Here is a 21,265-nt window from a genome sequence, read left to right on the forward strand (position 1 = left end):
CTACCAAAAACGACGTCATCTAACGAGATAGTGTTGTTTTATTGCGAGTATTAAACTGCGATAGCTGAAATGTTGTGAATGCACACAAAACGGCATGAACAAGCCAAATACTGCGTGTTCTACCGTTACAAGTGCGAAACTGCTATATTGTGATATTCTCGTTAAAGCGCATGCAAGCATCGTGAAACCTTAAAGAACAATGTCATTTAGCGAGATACAGCGTTCTGTACTGCAATAAGTTGGTGAAAAACTGTGAGGTTAAGCAAATATCGTAATTGTGAACGAAACAGTGTAATAGAGCGTTTTTCAATACAAGTACGAATGTTAGGTTAGGTTAAGGTATGAACCGTCGTAAAACCGCAATAAACAATGTCACTTAGTGAGATGCAGTGTTATTCACCTATACAAGTTGGGAACTGCGATATCTAATGTGAAAACACTTGCAAACGTCGTTAGGTTAGGTTAGGTTAGGTTACGTTAGGTTAGGTTTGGTTAGGTTAGGTTAGGTTAGGTTATGTTAGGTTAGGTTTGGTTAGGTTAGGTTAGGTTACGTTAGGTTAAGGTATGAACCTTCGTAAAACCGCAATAAACAATGTCACTTAGTGAGATGCAGTGTTTTTCACCTTTACAAGTTGGGAACTGCGATATCTAATGTGAAAGCGCTTGAAACCGTCGTAATGTTGTAGAAAGCAATGTAAAGTAGCGAGTAAAACGTTTTCTAACGATAGAAGTGCGAAGGTTATGTTAGGTTAAGTTATGTTAGTTTAAGCTAGGTAGCGTCGTGAAACCACCAAAAACGACGTCATCTAACGAGATAGTGTTGTTTTATTGCGAGTACGAAACTGCGATAGGTAAAATGTTGTGAAAGCACACAAAACGGCATGAACAAGCCAAATACTGCGTGTTGTACCGTTACAAGTGCGAAAGTGCTATGTTGTGACATTCTCGGTAAAGCGCATGCAAGTATCGTGAAACCTTAATGAACGATGTCATTTAGCGAGATACAGCGTTCTGTACTGTAATAAGTTGGTGAGAAACTGTGAGGTCAAGCAAATATCGTAATTGTGAACGAAACAGTGTAATTGAGCGTCTTTAGATACAAGTGCGAATGTTAGGTTAGGTTGACATATCAACCGTCGTAAAACCGCATTAAACAATGTCACTTAGTGAGATGTAGTGTTTTTCAACATTACAAGTCGGGAACTACGATATCTAATGTGAAAGCGCATGAAACCATCGTAATCTTGTAGAAAACATTGTAAAGTGGCGAGTAAAACGTTTTCTAACGATAGAAGTGCGAGGGTTAGGTTAGGTTAGGTTTGTTTAAGCTAGGTAGCGTCGTGAAACTACCAAAAACGACGTCATCTAACGAGATAGTGTTGTTTTATAGCGAGTATTAAACTGCGATAGGTGAAATGTTGTGAAAGCACACAAAACGGCATGAACAAGCCAAATACTGCGTGTTCTACCGTTACAAGTGCGAAACTGCTATATTGTGATATTCTCGTTAAATCGCATGCAAGCATCGTGAAACCTTAAAGAACAATGTCATTTAGCGAGATACAGCGTTCTGTACTGCAATAAGTTGGTGAAAAACTGTGAGGTTATGCAAATATCGTAATTGTGAACAAAACAGTGTAATAGAGCGTTTTTAGATACAAGTGCGAATGTTAGGTTAGGTTAAAATATGAACCGTCGTAAAACCGCAATAAACAATGTCAATTACTGAGATGCAGTGTTTTTCACCATTAAAAGTGGGGAACTGCGATATTTAATGTGAAAGCGCTTGCAACCGTCGTTAGGTTAGGTTAGGTTAGGTTAGGTTAGGTTAGGTTAGGTTTGGTTAGGTTAGGTTAGGTTAGATTAGGTTAGGTTGGGTTGAGTTGGGTTAGGTTAGGTTAGGTTAGGTTGGGTTAGGTTAGGTTAGGTTAGGTTAGGTTACGTTAGGTTAGGTTACGTTAGGTTAGGTTAGGTTAGGTTACGTTAGGTTAGGTTAGGTTAGGTAAGGATAATTTGGTTAGGTTAGGTAAGGTTAGGTTAGGTTAGGTTAGGTTGGGTTGGGTGTTGTTGGGTTGGGTTGGGTTGGGTTAGGTTGGGTTAGGTTAGGTTAGGTTACGTTAGGTTAGGTTAGGTTACGTTAGGTTATGTTAGGTTAGGTTAGGTTACGTTAGGTTAGGTTAGGTCAGGTAAGGTTAGGTTACGTTAGAATAGGTTAGGTTAGGTCACGTTAGGTTAGGTTAAGTTAGGTTAGGTTAGGTTTGGTTAGGTTAGGTTAGGTTAGGTTAGCTTAGGTTAGGTTAGGTTAGGATGGGTTGGGTTAGGTTGGGTTAGGTTAGGTTAGGTTAGGTTAGGTTGGGTTAGGTTAGTTTAGGTTAGGTTAGGTTAGGTTAGGTTAAGTTGGGTTGGGTTAGGTTAGGTTAGGTTAGGTAAGGTTAGGTTAGGTTAGGTTAGGTTAGGTTAAGGTATGAACCGTCGTAAAACCGCATTAAACAATGTCACTTAGTGAGATGCAGTGTTTTCACCATTACAAGTCGGGAACTGCGATATCTAATGTGAAAGCGCTTGCAAACGTAGTTAGGTTAGGTTAGGTTAGGTTAGGTTAGGTTTGGTTAGGTTAGGTTAGGTTAGGGTATGTTAGGTAAGGTTTGGTTAGGTTAGGTTAGGTTAGGTTGGGTTAGGTAAGGTTAGGTTAGGTTAAGATATGAACCGCGCAAAAACCGCATTAAACAATGTCACTTAGTGAGATGCTGTGTTTTCCACCATTACAAGTCGGGAACTGCGATATCTAATGTGAAAGCGCATGAAACCGTCGTAATCTTGTAGAAAACATTGTAAAGTAGCGAATAAAACGTTTTCTAACGATAGAAGTGCGAAGGTTCGGTTAGTTTGAGCTAGGTAGCGTCGTGAAACCACCAAAAACGATGTCATCTAACGAGATAGTGTTGTTTTATTGCGAGTACGAAACTGCGATAGGTGAAATATTGGGAAAGCACACAAAATGGGATGAACTAGCCAGATACTGCGTCTTGTGCCGTTACAAGTGCGAAACTGCTTTATTGTGATATTCTCGTTAAAGCAGATGCAAGTATCGTGAAACCTTAAAGAACGATGTCATCTAGCGAGATACAGCGTTCTGTACTGTAATAAGTTGGTGAGAAACTGTGAGGTCAAGCAAATATCGTAATTGTGAACGAAACAGTGTAATTGAGCGTATTTAGATACAAGTGCGAATGTTAGGTCAGGTTGAGATATCAACCGTCGTAAAACCGCATTAAACAATGTCACTTAGTGAGATGTAGTGTTTTTCAACATTACAAGTCGGGAACTACGATATCTAATGTGAAAGCGCATGAAACCGTCGTAATCTTGTAGAAAACATTGTAAAGTGGCGAGTAAAACGTTTTCTAACGATAGAAGTGCGAAGGTTAGGTTAGGTTAGGTTAGTTTAAGCTAGGTAGCGTCGTGAAACTACCAAAAACGACGTCATCTAACGAGATAGTGTTGTTTTATAGCGAGTATTAATCTGCGATAGGTGAAATGTTGTGAAAGCACACAAAACGGCATGAACAAGCCAAATACTGCGTGTTCTACCGTTACAAGTGCGAAACTGCTATATTGTGATATTCTCGTTAAATCGCATGCAAGCATCGTGAAACCGTAAAGAACAATGTCATTTAGCGAGATACAGCGTTCTGTACTGCAATAAGTTGGTGAAAAACTGTGAGGTTATGCAAATATCGTAATTGTGAACAAAACAGTGTAATAGAGCGTTTTTAGATACAAGTGCGAATGTTAGGTTAGGTTAAGATATGAACCGTCGTAAAACCGCATTAAACAATGTCAATTACTGAGATGCAGTGTTTTTCACCATTAAAAGTGGGGAACTGCGATATTTAATGTGAAAGCGCTTGCAACCGTCGTTAGGTTAGGTTAGGTTTGGTTAGGTTAGGTTAGGTTAGGTTAGGTTAGATTAGGTTAGGTTGGGTTGAGTTGGGTTAGGTTAGGTTAGGTTAGGTTAGGTTGGGTTAGGTTAGGTTAGGTTAGGTTACGTTAGGTTAGGTTACGTTAGGTTAGGTTAGGTTAGGTTAGGTTGGGTTAGGTTAGGTTAGGTTAGGTTAGGTTACGTTAGGTTAGGTTAGGTTAGGTAAGGATAATTTGGTTAGGTTAGGTAAGGTTAGGTTAGGTTAGGTTAGGTTGGGTTGGGTGTTGTTGGGTTGGGTTGGGTTGGGTTAGGTTGGGTTAGGTTAGGTTAGGTTACGTTAGGTTAGGTTAGGTTAGGTTACGTTAGGTTATGTTAGGTTAGGTTAGGTTAGGTTACGTTAGGTTAGGTTAGGTCAGGTAAGGTTAGGTTACGTTAGAATAGGTTAGGTTAGGTTACGTTAGGTTAGGTTAAGTTAGGTTAGGTTAGGTTTGGTTAGGTTAGGTTAGGTTAGCTTAGGTTAGGTTAGGTTGGGTTGGGTTGGGTTAGGTTGGGTTAGGTTAGGTTAGGTTAGGTTAGGTTGGGTTAGGTTAGTTTAGGTTAGGTTAGGTTAGGTTAGGTTAAGTTGGGTTGGGTTAGGTTAGGTTAGGTTAGGTAAGGTTAGGTTAGGTTAGGTTAGGTTAGGTTAGGTTAGGTTAAGGTATGAACCGTCGTAAAACCGCATTAAACAATGTCACTTAGTGAGATGCAGTGTTTTTCACCTTTACAAATTGGGAACTGTGATATCTAATGTGAAAGTGCTTGAAACCGTCGTAATGTTGTAGAAAGCAATGTAAAGTAGCGAGTAAAACGTTTTCTAATGATAGAAGTGCGAAGGTCATGTTAGGTTGAGTTATGTTAGTTTAAGCTAGGTAGCGTCGTGAAACTACCAAAAACAACGTCATCTAACGAGATAGTGTTGTTTTATTGCGAGTACGAAACTGCGATAGGTGAAATGTTGTGAAAGCACACAAAACGGCATGAACAAGCCAAATACTGCGTGTTGTACCGTTACAAGTGCGAAACTGCTATGTTGTGATATTCTCGTTAAAGCGCATGCAAGCATCGTGAAACCTTAAAGAACGATGTCATTTAGCGAGATACAGCGTTCTGTACTGCAATAAGTTGGTGAAAAACTGTGAGGTTATGCAAATATCCTAATTGTGAACGAAACAGTGTAATAGAGCGTTTTTTAATACAAGTGCGAATGTTAGGTTAGGTTAAGATATGAACCGTCGTAAAACCGCATTAAACAATGTCACTTAGTGAGATGCAGTGTTTTTCACCATTACAAGTTGGGAACTGCGATATCTAATGTGAAAGCACTTGCAAACGTCGTTAGGTTAGGTTAGGTTAGGTTAGGTTACGTTAGGTTAGGTTTGGTTAGGTTAGGTTAGGTTAGGTTAGGTTATGTTAGGTTAGGTTGGGTTAGGTTAGGTTAGGTTACGTTAGGTTAAGGTATGAACCGTCGTAAAACCGCAATAAACAATGTCACTTAGTGAGATGCAGTGTTTTTCACCTTTACAAGTTGGGAACTGCGATATCTAATGTGAAAGCGCTTGAAACCGTCGTAATGTTGTAGAAAGCAATGTAAAGTAGCGAGTAAAACGTTTTCTAACGATAGAAGTGCGAAGGTTATGTTAGGTTGAGGTATGTTAGTTTAAGCCAGGTAGCGTCGTGAAACCACCAAAAACGACGTCGTCTAACGAGATAGTGTTGTTTCATTGCGAGTACGAAACTGCGATAGGTAAAATGTTGTGAAAGCACACAAAACGGCATGAACAAGCCAAATACTGCGTGTTGTACCGTTACAAGTGCGAAAGTGCTATGTTGTGACATTCTCGGTAAAGCGCATGCAAGTATCGTGAAACCTTAAAGAACGATGTCATTTAGCGAGATACAGCGTTCTGTACTGTAATAAGTTGGTGAGAAACTGTGAGGTCAAGCAAATATCGTAATTGTGAACGAAACAGTGTAATTGAGCGTCTTTAGATACAAGTGCGAATGTTAGGTTAGGTTGACATATCAACCGTCGTAAAACCGCATTAAACAATGTCACTTAGTGAGATGTAGTGTTTTTCAACATTACAAGTCGGGAACTACGATATCTAATGTGAAAGCGCATGAAACCGTCGTAATCTTGTAGAAAACATTGTAAAGTGGCGAGTAAAACGTTTTCTAACGATAGAAGTGCGAAGGTTAGGTTAGGTTAGGTTAGTTTAAGCTAGGTAGCGTCGTGAAACTACCAAAAACGACGTCATCTAACGAGATAGTGTTGTTTTATAGCGAGTATTAAACTGCGATAGGTGAAATGTTGTGAAAGCACACAAAACGGCATGAACAAGCCAAATACTGCGTGTTCTACCGTTACAAGTGCGAAACTGCTATATTGTGATATTCTCGTTAAATCGCATGCAAGCATCGTGAAACCTTAAAGAACAATGTCATTTAGCGAGATACAGCGTTCTGTACTGCAATAAGTTGGTGAAAAACTGTGAGGTTATGCAAATATCGTAATTGTGAACAAAACAGTGTAATAGAGCGTTTTTAGATACAAGTGCAAATGTTAGGTTAGGTTAAGATATGAACCGTCGTAAAACCGCATTAAACAATGTCAATTACTGAGATGCAGTGTTTTTCACCATTAAAAGCGGGGAACTGCGATATTTAATGTGAAAGCGCTTGCAACCGTCGTTAGGTTAGGTTAGGTTAGGTTAGGTTAGGTTAGGTTAGGTTAGGTTTGGTTAGGTTAGGTTAGGTTAGGTTAGGTTAGATTAGGTTAGGTTGGGTTGAGTTGGGTTAGGTTAGGTTAGGTTAGGTTAGGTTAGGTTGGGTTAGGTTAGGTTAGGTTAGGTTCGGTTACGTTAGGTTAGGTTACGTTAGGTTAGGTTAGGTTAGGTTACGTTAGGTTAGGTTAGGTTAGGTAAGGATAATTTGGTTAGGTTAGGTAAGGTTAGGTTAGGTTAGGTTAGGTTGGGTTGGGTGTTGTTGGGTTTGGTTGGGTTGGGTTAGGTTGGGTTAGGTTAGGTTAGGTTACGTTAGGTTAGGTTAGGTTACGTTAGGTTAGGTTATGTCAGGTAAGGTTAGGTTACGTTAGAATAGGTTAGGTTAGGTTACGTTAGGTTAGGTTAAGTTAGGTTAGGTTAGGTTTGGTTAGGTTAGGTTAGGTTAGCTTAGGTTAAGTTGGGTTGGGTTAGGTTAGGTTAGGTTAGGTAAGGTTAGGTTAGGTTAGGTTAGGTTAGGTTAAGGTATGAACCGTCGTAAAACCGCATTAAACAATGTCACTTAGTGAGATGCAGTGTTTTCACCATTACAAGTCGGGAACTGCGATATCTAATGTGAAAGCGCTTGCAAACGTCGTTAGGTTAGGTTAGGTTAGGTTAGGTTAGGTTACGTTAGGTTAGGTTTGGTTAGGTTAGGTTAGGTTATGTTAGGTTAGGTTGGGTTAGGTTAGGTTAGGTTACGTTAGGTTAAGGTATGAACCGTCGTAAAACCGCAATAAACAATGTCACTTAGTGAGATGCAGTGTTTTTCACCTTTACAAGTTGGGAACTGCGATATCTAATGTGAAAGCGCTTGAAACCGTCGTAATGTTGTAGAAAGCAATGTAAAGTAGCGAGTAAAACGTTTTCTAACGATAGAAGTGCGAAGGTTATGTTAGGTTGAGTTATGTTAGTTTAAGCTAGGTAGCGTCGTGAAACCACCAAAAACGACGTCATCTAACGAGATAGTGTTGTTTTATTGCGAGTACGAAACTGCGATAGGTAAAATGTTGTGAAAGCACACAAAACGGCATGAACAAGCCAAATACTGCGTGTTGTACCGTTACAAGTGCGAAACTGCTATGTTGTGACATTCTCGGAAAAGCGCATGCAAGTATCGTGAAACCTTAAAGAACGATGTCATTTAGCGAGATACAGCGTTCTGTACTGTAATAAGTTGGTGAGAAACTGTGAGGTCAAGCAAATATCGTAATTGTGAACGAAACAGTGTAATTGAGCGTCTTTAGATACAAGTGCGAATGTTAGGTTAGGTTGACATATCAACCGTCGTAAAACCGCATTAAACAATGTCACTTAGTGAGATGTAGTGTTTTTCAACATTACAAGTCGGGAACGACGATATCTAATGTGAAAGCGCATGAAACCGTCGTAATCTTGTAGAAAACATTGTAAAGTGGCGAGTAAAACGTTTTCTAACGATAGAAGTGCGAAGGTTAGGTTAGGTTAGGTTAGTTTAAGCTAGGTAGCGTCGTGAAACTACCAAAAACGACGTCATCTAACGAGATAGTGTTGTTTTATAGCGAGTATTAAACTGCGATAGGTGAAATGTTGTGAAAGCACACAAAACGGCATGAACAAGCCAAATACTGCGTGTTCTACCGTTACAAGTGCGAAACTGCTATATTGTGATATTCTCGTTAAAGCGCATGCAAGCATCGTGAAACCTTAAAGAACAATGTCATTTAGCGAGATACAGCGTTCTGTACTGCAATAAGTTGGTGAAAAACTGTGAGGTTATGCAAATATCCTAATTGTGAACGAAACAGTGTAATAGAGCGTTTTTTAATACAAGTGCGAATGTTAGAATAGGTTAAGATATGAACCGTCGTAAAACCGCATTAATCAATGTCACTTAGTGAGATGCAGTGTTTTTCACCATTACAAGTCGGGAACTGCGATATCTAATGTGAAAGCGCTTGCAAACGTCGTTAGGTTAGGTTAGGTTAGGTTAGGTTAGGTTAGGTTAGGTTACGTTAGGTTAGGTTAGGTTAGGTTTGGTTAGGTTAGGTTAGGTTAGGTTAGGTTAGGTTAAGGTATGTTAGGAAAGGTTTGGTTAGGTTAGGTTAGGTTAGGTTGGTTTAGGTAAGGTTAGGTTAGGTTAAGATATGAACCGCGCTAAAACCGCGTTAAACAATGTCACTTAGTGAGATGCTGTGTTTTTCACCATTACAAGTCGGGAACTGCGATATCTAATGTGAAAGCGCATGAAACCGTCGTAATCTTGTAGAAAACATTGTAAAGTAGCGAATAAAACGTTTTCTAACGATAGAAGTGCGAAGGTTCGGTTAGTTTGAGTTATGTTAGTTTAAGCTAGGTAGCGTCGTGAAACCACCAAAAACGACGTCATCTAACGAGATAGTGTTGTTTTAATGCGAGTACGAAACTGCGACAGGTAAAATGTTGTGAAAGCACTCAAAACGGCATGAACAAGCCAAATACTGCGTGTTGTACCGTTGCAAGTGCGAAACTGCTATATTGTGATATTCTCGTTAAAGCGCATGCAAGCATCGTGAAACCTTAAAGAACGATGTCATTTAGCGAGATACAGCGTTCTGTACTGCAATAAGTTGGTGAAAAACTGTGAGGTTATGCAAATATCGTAATTGTGAACGAAACAGTGTAATAGAGCGTTTTTCAATACAAGTACGAATGTTAGGTTAGGTTAAGCTATGAACCGTCGTAAAACCGCATTAAACAATGTCACTTAGTGAGATGCAGTGTTTTTCACCATTACGAGTTGGGAACTGCGATATCTAATGTGAAAGCACTTGCAAACGTCGTTAGGTTAGGTTAGGTTAGGTTACGTTAGGTTAGGTTTGGTTAGGTTAGGTTAGGTTAGGTTAGGTTATGTTAGGTTAGGTTGGGTTAGGTTAGGTTAGGTTACGTTAGGTTAAGGCATGAACCGTCGTAAAACCGCAATAAACAATGTCACTTAGTGATATGCAGTGTTTTTCACCTTTACAAGTTGGGAACTGCGATATCTAATGTGAAAGCGCTTGAAACCGTCGTAATGTTGTAGAAAGCAATGTAAAGTAGCGAGTAAAACGTTTTCTAACGATAGAAGTGCGAAGGTTAGGTTAGGTTAGGTTAGTTTAAGCTAGGTAGCGTCGTGAAACTACCAAAAACGACGTCATCTAACGAGATAGTGTTGTTTTATAGCGAGTATTAAACTGCGATAGGTGAAATGTTGTGAAAGCACACAAAACGGCATGAACAAGCCAAATACTGCGTGTTCTACCGTTACAAGTGCGAAACTACTATATTGTGATATTCTCGTTAAATCGCATGCAAGCATCGTGAAACCTTAAAGAACAATGTCATTTAGCGAGATACAGCGTTCTGTACTGCAATAAGTTGGTGAAAAACTGTGAGGGTATGCAAATATCGTAATTGTGAACAAAACAGTGTAATAGAGCGTTTTTAGATACAAGTGCGAATGTTAGGTTAGGTTAAGATATGAACCGTCGTAAAACCGCATTAAACAATGTCAATTACTGAGATGCAGTGTTTTTCACCATTAAAAGTGGGGAACTGCGATATTTAATGTGAAAGCGCTTGCAACCGTCGTTAGGTTAGGTTAGGTTAGGTTAGGTTAGGTTAGGTTTGGTTAGGTTAGGTTAGGTTAGGTTAGGTTAGGTTAGATTAGGTTAGGTTGGGTTGAGTTGGGTTAGGTTAGGTTAGGTTAGGTTAGGTTGGGTTAGGTTAGGTTAGGTCAGGTTAGGTTACGTTAGGTTAGGTTACGTTAGGTTAGGTTAGGTTAGGTTACGTTAGGTTAGGTTAGGTTAGGTAAGGATAATTTGGTTAGGTTAGGTAAGGTTAGGTTAGGTTAGGTTGGGTTGGGTGTTGTTGGGTTGGGTTGGGTTGGGTTAGGTTGGGTTAGGTTAGGTTAGGTTACGTTAGGTTAGGTTAGGTTACGTTAGGTTATGTTAGGTTAGGTTAGGTTACGTTAGGTTAGGTTAGGTCAGGTAAGGTTAGGTTACGTTAGAATAGGTTAGGTTAGGTTACGTTAGGTTAGGTTAAGTTAGGTTAGGTTAGGTTTGGTTAGGTTAGGTTAGGTTGGGATGGGTTGGGTTAGGTTGGGTTAGGTTAGGTTAGGTTAGGTAAGGTTAGGTTAGGTTAGGTTAGGTTAGGTTAAGGTATGAACCGTCGTAAAACCGCATTAAACAATGTCACTTAGTGAGATGCAGTGTTTTCACCATTACAAGTCGGGAACTGCGATATCTAATGTGAAAGCGCTTGCAAACGTCGTTAGGTTATTTTAGCTTAGGTTAGGTTAGGTTAGGTTAGGTTAGGTTAGGTTTGGTTAGGTTAGGTTAGGTTAGGGTATGTTAGGTAAGGTTTGGTCAGGTTAGGTTAGGTTAGGTTGTGTTAGGTAAGGTTAGGTTAGGTTAAGATATGAACCGCGCTAAAACCGCATTAAACAATGTCACTTACTGAGATGCTGTGTTTTCCACCATTACAAGTCGGGAACTGCGATATCTAATGTGAAAGCGCATGAAACCGTCGTAATCTTGTAGAAAACATTGTAAAGTAGCGAATAAAACGTTTTCTAACGATAGAAGTGCGAAGGTTCGGTTAGTTTGAGCTAGGTAGCGTCGTGAAACCACCAAAAACGATGTCATCTAACGAAATAGTGTTGTTTTATTGCGAGTACGAAACTGCGATAGGTGAAATATTGGGAAAGCACACAAAATGGCATGAACTAGCCAGATACTGCGTCTTGTGCCGTTACAAGTGCGAAACTGCTTTATTGTGATATTCTCGCTAAAGCGCATGCAAGTATCGTGAAACCTTAAAGAACGATGTCATCTAGCGAGATACAGCGTTCTGTACTGTAATAGGTTGGTGAGAAACTGTGAGGTCAAGCAAATATCGTAATTGTGAACGAAACAGTGTAATTGAGCGTATTTAGATACAAGTGCGAATGTTAGGTTAGGTTGAGATATCAACCGTCGTAAAACCGCATTAAACAATGTCACTTAGTGAGATGTAGTGTTTTTCAACATTACAAGTCGGGAACTACGATATCTAATGTGAAAGCGCATGAAACCGTCGTAATCGTGTAGAAAACATTGAAATTTGCGAGTAAAACGTTTTCTAACGATAGAAGTGCGAAGGTTAGGTTAGGTTAGGTTAGTTTAAGCTAGGTAGCGTCGTGAAACTACCAAAAACGACGTCATCTAACGGGATAGTGTTGTTTTATTGCGAGTATTAAACTGCGATAGGTGAAATGTTGTGAATGCACACAAAACGGCATGAACAAGCCAAATACTGCGTGTTCTACCGTTACAAGTGCGAAACTGCTATATTGTAATATTCTCGTTAAAGCGCATGCAAGCACCGTGAAACCTTAAAGAACAATGTCATCTAGCGAGATACAGCGTTCTGTACTGCAATAAGTTGGTGAAAAACTGTGAGGTTATGTAAATATCGTAATTGTGAACGAAACAGTGTAATAGAGCGTTTTTCAATACAAGTACGAATGTTAGGTTAGGTTAAGATATGAACCGTCGTAAAACCGCATTAAACAATGTCACTTAGTGAGATGCAGTGTTTTTCACCATTACAAGTTGGGAACTGCGATATCTAATGTGAAAGCGCTTGCAAACGTCGTTAGGTTAGGTTAGGTTAGGTTAGGTTAGGTTAGGTTACGTTAGGTTAGGTTTGGTTAGGTTAGGTTAGGTTAGGTTATGTTAGGTTAGGTTGGGTTAGGTTAGGTTAGGTTACGTTAGGTTAAGGTATGAACCGTCGTAAAACCGCAATAAACAATGTCACTTAGTGAGATGCAGTGTTTTTCACCTTTACAAGTTGGGAACTGCGATATCTAATGTGAAAGCGCTTGAAACCGTCGTAATGTTGTAGAAAGCAATGTAAAGTAGCGAGTAAAACGTTTTCTAACGATAGAAGTGCGAAGGTTATGTTAGGTTGAGGTATGTTAGTTTAAGCCAGGTAGCGTCGTGAAACCACCAAAAACGACGTCGTCTAACGAGATAGTGTTGTTTCATTGCGAGTACGAAACTGCGATAGGTAAAATGTTGTGAAAGCACACAAAACGGCATGAACAAGCCAAATACTGCGTGTTGTACCGTTACAAGTGCGAAAGTGCTATGTTGTGACATTCTCGGTAAAGCGCATGCAAGTATCGTGAAACCTTAAAGAACGATGTCATTTAGCGAGATACAGCGTTCTGTACTGTAATAAGTTGGTGAGAAACTGTGAGGTCAAGCAAATATCGTAATTGTGAACGAAACAGTGTAATTGAGCGTCTTTAGATACAAGTGCGAATGTTAGGTTAGGTTGACATATCAACCGTCGTAAAACCGCATTAAACAATGTCACTTAGTGAGATGTAGTGTTTTTCAACATTACAAGTCGGGAACTACGATATCTAATGTGAAAGCGCATGAAACCGTCGTAATCTTGTAGAAAACATTGTAAAGTGGCGAGTAAAACGTTTTCTAACGATAGAAGTGCGAAGGTTAGGTTAGGTTAGGTTAGTTTAAGCTAGGTAGCGTCGTGAAACTACCAAAAACGACGTCATCTAACGAGATAGTGTTGTTTTATAGCGAGTATTAAACTGCGATAGGTGAAATGTTGTGAAAGCACACAAAACGGCATGAACAAGCCAAATACTGCGTGTTCTACCGTTACAAGTGCGAAACTGCTATATTGTGATATTCTCGTTAAATCGCATGCAAGCATCGTGAAACCTTAAAGAACAATGTCATTTAGCGAGATACAGCGTTCTGTACTGCAATAAGTTGGTGAAAAACTGTGAGGTTATGCAAATATCGTAATTGTGAACAAAACAGTGTAATAGAGCGTTTTTAGATACAAGTGCGAATGTTAGGTTAGGTTAAGATATGAACCGTCGTAAAACCGCATTAAACAATGTCAATTACTGAGATGCAGTGTTTTTCACCATTAAAAGCGGGGAACTGCGATATTTAATGTGAAAGCGCTTGCAACCGTCGTTAGGTTAGGTTAGGTTAGGTTAGGTTAGGTTAGGTTAGGTTAGGTTAGGTTTGGTTAGGTTAGGTTAGGTTAGGTTAGGTTAGGTTAGATTAGGTTAGGTTGGGTTGAGTTGGGTTAGGTTAGGTTAGGTTAGGTTAGGTTAGGTTGGGTTAGGTTAGGTTAGGTTAGGTTCGGTTACGTTAGGTTAGGTTACGTTAGGTTAGGTTAGGTTAGGTTACGTTAGGTTAGGTTAGGTTAGGTAAGGATAATTTGGTTAGGTTAGGTAAGGTTAGGTTAGGTTAGGTTAGGTTGGGTTGGGTGTTGTTGGGTTTGGTTGGGTTGGGTTAGGTTGGGTTAGGTTAGGTTAGGTTACGTTAGGTTAGGTTAGGTTACGTTAGGTTAGGTTATGTCAGGTAAGGTTAGGTTACGTTAGAATAGGTTAGGTTAGGTTACGTTAGGTTAGGTTAAGTTAGGTTAGGTTAGGTTTGGTTAGGTTAGGTTAGGTTAGCTTAGGTTAAGTTGGGTTGGGTTAGGTTAGGTTAGGTTAGGTAAGGTTAGGTTAGGTTAGGTTAGGTTAGGTTAAGGTATGAACCGTCGTAAAACCGCATTAAACAATGTCACTTAGTGAGATGCAGTGTTTTCACCATTACAAGTCGGGAACTGCGATATCTAATGTGAAAGCGCTTGCAAACGTCGTTAGGTTAGGTTAGGTTAGGTTAGGTTAGGTTACGTTAGGTTAGGTTTGGTTAGGTTAGGTTAGGTTATGTTAGGTTAGGTTGGGTTAGGTTAGGTTAGGTTACGTTAGGTTAAGGTATGAACCGTCGTAAAACCGCAATAAACAATGTCACTTAGTGAGATGCAGTGTTTTTCACCTTTACAAGTTGGGAACTGCGATATCTAATGTGAAAGCGCTTGAAACCGTCGTAATGTTGTAGAAAGCAATGTAAAGTAGCGAGTAAAACGTTTTCTAACGATAGAAGTGCGAAGGTTATGTTAGGTTGAGTTATGTTAGTTTAAGCTAGGTAGCGTCGTGAAACCACCAAAAACGACGTCATCTAACGAGATAGTGTTGTTTTATTGCGAGTACGAAACTGCGATAGGTAAAATGTTGTGAAAGCACACAAAACGGCATGAACAAGCCAAATACTGCGTGTTGTACCGTTACAAGTGCGAAACTGCTATGTTGTGACATTCTCGGAAAAGCGCATGCAAGTATCGTGAAACCTTAAAGAACGATGTCATTTAGCGAGATACAGCGTTCTGTACTGTAATAAGTTGGTGAGAAACTGTGAGGTCAAGCAAATATCGTAATTGTGAACGAAACAGTGTAATTGAGCGTCTTTAGATACAAGTGCGAATGTTAGGTTAGGTTGACATATCAACCGTCGTAAAACCGCATTAAACAATGTCACTTAGTGAGATGTAGTGTTTTTCAACATTACAAGTCGGGAACGACGATATCTAATGTGAAAGCGCATGAAACCGTCGTAATCTTGTAGAAAACATTGTAAAGTGGCGAGTAAAACGTTTTCTAACGATAGAAGTGCGAAGGTTAGGTTAGGTTAGGTTAGTTTAAGCTAGGTAGCGTCGTGAAACTACCAAAAACGACGTCATCTAACGAGATAGTGTTGTTTTATAGCGAGTATTAAACTGCGATAGGTGAAATGTTGTGAAAGCACACAAAACGGCATGAACAAGCCAAATACTGCGTGTTCTACCGTTACAAGTGCGAAACTGCTATATTGTGATATTCTCGTTAAAGCGCATGCAAGCATCGTGAAACCTTAAAGAACAATGTCATTTAGCGAGATACAGCGTTCTGTACTGCAATAAGTTGGTGAAAAACTGTGAGGTTATGCAAATATCCTAATTGTGAACGAAACAGTGTAATAGAGCGTTTTTTAATACAAGTGCGAATGTTAGAATAGGTTAAGATATGAACCGTCGTAAAACCGCATTAATCAATGTCACTTAGTGAGATGCAGTGTTTTTCACCATTACAAGTCGGGAACTGCGATATCTAATGTGAAAGCGCTTGCAAACGTCGTTAGGTTAGGTTAGGTTAGGTTAGGTTAGGTTAGGTTAGGTTAGGTTTGGTTAGGTTAGGTTAGGTTAGGTTAGGTTAAGGTATGTTAGGAAAGGTTTGGTTAGGTTAGGTTAGGTTAGGTTGGTTTAGGTAAGGTTAGGTTAGGTTAAGATATGAACCGCGCTAAAACCGCGTTAAACAATGTCACTTAGTGAGATGCTGTGTTTTTCACCATTACAAGTCGGGAACTGCGATATCTAATGTGAAAGCGCATGAAACCGTCGTAATCTTGTAGAAAACATTGTAAAGTAGCGAATAAAACGTTTTCTAACGATAGAAGTGCGAAGGTTCGGTTAGTTTGAGTTATGTTAGTTTAAGCTAGGTAGCGTCGTGAAACCACCAAAAACGACGTCATCTAACGAGATAGTGTTGTTTTAATGCGAGTACGAAACTGCGACAGGTAAAATGTTGTGAAAGCACTCAAAACGGCATGAACAAGCCAAATACTGCGTGTTGTACCGTTGCAAGTGCGAAACTGCTATATTGTGATATTCTCGTTAAAGCGCATGCAAGCATCGTGAAACCTTAAAGAACGATGTCATTTAGCGAGATACAGCGTTCTGTACTGCAATAAGTTGGTGAAAAACTGTGAGGTTATGCAAATATCGTAATTGTGAACGAAACAGTGTAATAGAGCGTTTTTCAATACAAGTACGAATGTTAGGTTAGGTTAAGCTATGAACCGTCGTAAAACCGCATTAAACAATGTCACTTAGTGAGATGCAGTGTTTTTCACCATTACGAGTTGGGAACTGCGATATCTAATGTGAAAGCACTTGCAAACGTCGTTAGGTTAGGTTAGGTTAGGTTACGTTAGGTTAGGTTTGGTTAGGTTAGGTTAGGTTAGGTTAGGTTATGTTAGGTTAGGTTGGGTTAGGTTAGGTTAGGTTACGTTAGGTTAAGGCATGAACCGTCGTAAAACCGCAATAAACAATGTCACTTAGTGATATGCAGTGTTTTTCACCTTTACAAGTTGGGAACTGCGATATCTAATGTGAAAGCGCTTGAAACCGTCGTAATGTTGTAGAAAGCAATGTAAAGTAGCGAGTAAAACGTTTTCTAACGATAGAAGTGCGAAGGTTAGGTTAGGTTAGGTTAGTTTAAGCTAGGTAGCGTCGTGAAACTACCAAAAACGACGTCATCTAACGAGATAGTGTTGTTTTATAGCGAGTATTAAACTGCGATAGGTGAAATGTTGTGAAAGCACACAAAACGGCATGAACAAGCCAAATACTGCGTGTTCTACCGTTACAAGTGCGAAACTACTATATTGTGATATTCTCGTTAAATCGCATGCAAGCATCGTGAAACCTTAAAGAACAATGTCATTTAGCGAGATACAGCGTTCTGTACTGCAATAAGTTGGTGAAAAACTGTGAGGGTATGCAAATATCGTAATTGTGAACAAAACAGTGTAATAGAGCGTTTTTAGATACAAGTGCGAATGTTAGGTTAGGTTAAGATATGAACCGTCGTAAAACCGCATTAAACAATGTCAATTACTGAGATGCAGTGTTTTTCACCATTAAAAGTGGGGAACTGCGATATTTAATGTGAAAGCGCTTGCAACCGTCGTTAGGTTAGGTTAGGTTAGGTTAGGTTAGGTTAGGTTTGGTTAGGTTAGGTTAGGTTAGGTTAGGTTAGGTTAGATTAGGTTAGGTTGGGTTGAGTTGGGTTAGGTTAGGTTAGGTTAGGTTAGGTTGGGTTAGGTTAGGTTAGGTCAGGTTAGGTTACGTTAGGTTAGGTTACGTTAGGTTAGGTTAGGTTAGGTTACGTTAGGTTAGGTTAGGTTAGGTAAGGATAATTTGGTTAGGTTAGGTAAGGTTAGGTTAGGTTAGGTTGGGTTGGGTGTTGTTGGGTTGGGTTGGGTTGGGTTAGGTTGGGTTAGGTTAGGTTAGGTTACGTTAGGTTAGGTTAGGTTACGTTAGGTTATGTTAGGTTAGGTTAGGTTACGTTAGGTTAGGTTAGGTCAGGTAAGGTTAGGTTACGTTAGAATAGGTTAGGTTAGGTTACGTTAGGTTAGGTTAAGTTAGGTTAGGTTAGGTTTGGTTAGGTTAGGTTAGGTTGGGATGGGTTGGGTTAGGTTGGGTTAGGTTAGGTTAGGTTAGGTAAGGTTAGGTTAGGTTAGGTTAGGTTAGGTTAAGGTATGAACCGTCGTAAAACCGCATTAAACAATGTCACTTAGTGAGATGCAGTGTTTTCACCATTACAAGTCGGGAACTGCGATATCTAATGTGAAAGCGCTTGCAAACGTCGTTAGGTTATTTTAGCTTAGGTTAGGTTAGGTTAGGTTAGGTTAGGTTAGGTTTGGTTAGGTTAGGTTAGGTTAGGGTATGTTAGGTAAGGTTTGGTCAGGTTAGGTTAGGTTAGGTTGTGTTAGGTAAGGTTAGGTTAGGTTAAGATATGAACCGCGCTAAAACCGCATTAAACAATGTCACTTACTGAGATGCTGTGTTTTCCACCATTACAAGTCGGGAACTGCGATATCTAATGTGAAAGCGCATGAAACCGTCGTAATCTTGTAGAAAACATTGTAAAGTAGCGAATAAAACGTTTTCTAACGATAGAAGTGCGAAGGTTCGGTTAGTTTGAGCTAGGTAGCGTCGTGAAACCACCAAAAACGATGTCATCTAACGAAATAGTGTTGTTTTATTGCGAGTACGAAACTGCGATAGGTGAAATATTGGGAAAGCACACAAAATGGCATGAACTAGCCAGATACTGCGTCTTGTGCCGTTACAAGTGCGAAACTGCTTTATTGTGATATTCTCGCTAAAGCGCATGCAAGTATCGTGAAACCTTAAAGAACGATGTCATCTAGCGAGATACAGCGTTCTGTACTGTAATAGGTTGGTGAGAAACTGTGAGGTCAAGCAAATATCGTAATTGTGAACGAAACAGTGTAATTGAGCGTATTTAGATACAAGTGCGAATGTTAGGTTAGGTTGAGATATCAACCGTCGTAAAACCGCATTAAACAATGTCACTTAGTGAGATGTAGTGTTTTTCAACATTACAAGTCGGGAACTACGATATCTAATGTGAAAGCGCATGAAACCGTCGTAATCGTGTAGAAAACATTGAAATTTGCGAGTAAAACGTTTTCTAACGATAGAAGTGCGAAGGTTAGGTTAGGTTAGGTTAGTTTAAGCTAGGTAGCGTCGTGAAACTACCAAAAACGACGTCATCTAACGGGATAGTGTTGTTTTATTGCGAGTATTAAACTGCGATAGGTGAAATGTTGTGAATGCACACAAAACGGCATGAACAAGCCAAATACTGCGTGTTCTACCGTTACAAGTGCGAAACTGCTATATTGTAATATTCTCGTTAAAGCGCATGCAAGCACCGTGAAACCTTAAAGAACAATGTCATCTAGCGAGATACAGCGTTCTGTACTGCAATAAGTTGGTGAAAAACTGTGAGGTTATGTAAATATCGTAATTGTGAACGAAACAGTGTAATAGAGCGTTTTTCAATACAAGTACGAATGTTAGGTTAGGTTAAGATATGAACCGTCGTAAAACCGCATTAAACAATGTCACTTAGTGAGATGCAGTGTTTTTCACCATTACAAGTTGGGAACTGCGATATCTAATGTGAAAGCGCTTGCAAACGTCGTTAGGTTAGGTTAGGTTAGGTTAGGTTAGGTTAGGTTACGTTAGGTTAGGTTTGGTTAGGTTAGGTTAGGTTAGGTTATGTTAGGTTAGGTTGGGTTAGGTTAGGTTAGGTTACGTTAGGTTAAGGTATGAACCGTCGTAAAACCGCAATAAACAATGTCACTTAGTGAGATGCAGTGTTTTTCACCTTTACAAGTTGGGAACTGCGATATCTAATGTGAAAGCGCTTGAAACCGTCGTAATGTTGTAGAAAGCAATGTAAAGTAGCGAGTAAAACGTTTTCTAACGATAGAAGTGCGAAGGTTATGTTAGGTTGAGTTATGTTAGTTTAAGCTAGGTAGCGTCGTTAAACCACCAAAAACGACGTCATCTAACGAGATAGTGTTGTTTTATTGTGAGTACGAAACTGCGATAGGTAAAATGTTGTGAAAGCACACAAAACGGCATGAACAAGCCAAATACTGCGTGTTGTACCGTTACAAGTGCGAAACTGCTATGTTGTGACATTCTCGGAAAAGCGCATGCAAGTATCGTGAAACCTTAAAGAACGATGTCATTTAGCGAGATACAGCGTTCTGTACTGTAATAAGTTGGTGAGAAACTGTGAGGTCAAGCAAATATCGTAATTGTGAACGAAACAGTGTAATTGAGCGTCTTTAGATACAAGTGCGAATGTTAGGTTAGGTTGACATATCAACCGTCGTAAAACCGCATTAAACAATGTCACTTAGTGAGATGTAGTGTTTTTCAACATTACAAGTCGGGAACTACGATATCTAATGTGAAAGCGCATGAAACCGTCGTAATCTTGTAGAAAACATTGTAAAGTGGCGAGTAAAACGTTTTCTAACGATAGAAGTGCGAAGGTTAGGTTAGGTTAGGTTAGTTTAAGCTAGGTAGCGTCGTGAAACTACCAAAAACGACGTCATCTAACGAGATAGTGTTGTTTTATAGCGAGTATTAAACTGCGATAGGTGAAATGTTGTGAAAGCACACAAAACGGCATGAACAAGCCAAATACTGCGTGTTCTACCGTTACAAGTGCGAAACTGCTATATTGTGATATTCTCGTTAAAGCGCATGCAAGCATCGTGAAACCTTAAAGAACAATGTCATTTAGCGAGATACAGCGTTCTGTACTGCAATAAGTTGGTGAAAAACTGTGAGTTTATGCAAATATCCTAATTGTGAACGAAACAGTGTAATAGAGCGTTTTTTAATACAAGTGCGAATGTTAGGTTAGGTTAAGATATGAACCGCGCTAAAACCGCGTTAAACAATGTCACTTAGTGAGATGCTGTGTTTTCCACCATTACAAGTCGGGAACTGCGATATCTAATGTGAAAGCGCATGAAACCGTCGTAATCTTGTAGAAAACATTGTAAAGTAGCGAATAAAACGTTTTCTAACGATAGAAGTGCGAAGGTTCGGTTAGTTTGAGCTAGGTAGCGTCGTGAAACCACCAAAAACGATGTCATCTAACGAGATAGTGTTGTTTTATTGCGAGTACGAAACTGCGATAGGTGAAATATTGGGAAAGCACACAAAATGGGATGAACTAGCCAGATACTGCGTCTTAGGCCGTTACAAGTGCGAAACTGCTTTATTGTGATATTCTCGTTAAAGCACATGCAAGTATCGTGAAACCTTAAAGAACGATGTCATCTAGCGAGATACAGCGTTCTGTACTGTAATAAGTTGGTGAGAAACTGTGAGGTCAAGCAAATATCGTAATTGTGAACGAAACAGTGTAATTGAGCGTATTTAGATACAAGTGCGAATGTTAGGTTAGGTTGAGATATCAACCGTCGTAAAACCGCATTAAACAATGTCACTTAGTGAGATGTAGTGTTTTTCAACATTA

This window comes from Rhipicephalus microplus, unplaced genomic scaffold (assembly GCF_043290135.1).
Source record: "Rhipicephalus microplus isolate Deutch F79 unplaced genomic scaffold, USDA_Rmic scaffold_111, whole genome shotgun sequence".
NCBI classification, from domain to species: domain Eukaryota; kingdom Metazoa; phylum Arthropoda; class Arachnida; order Ixodida; family Ixodidae; genus Rhipicephalus; species Rhipicephalus microplus.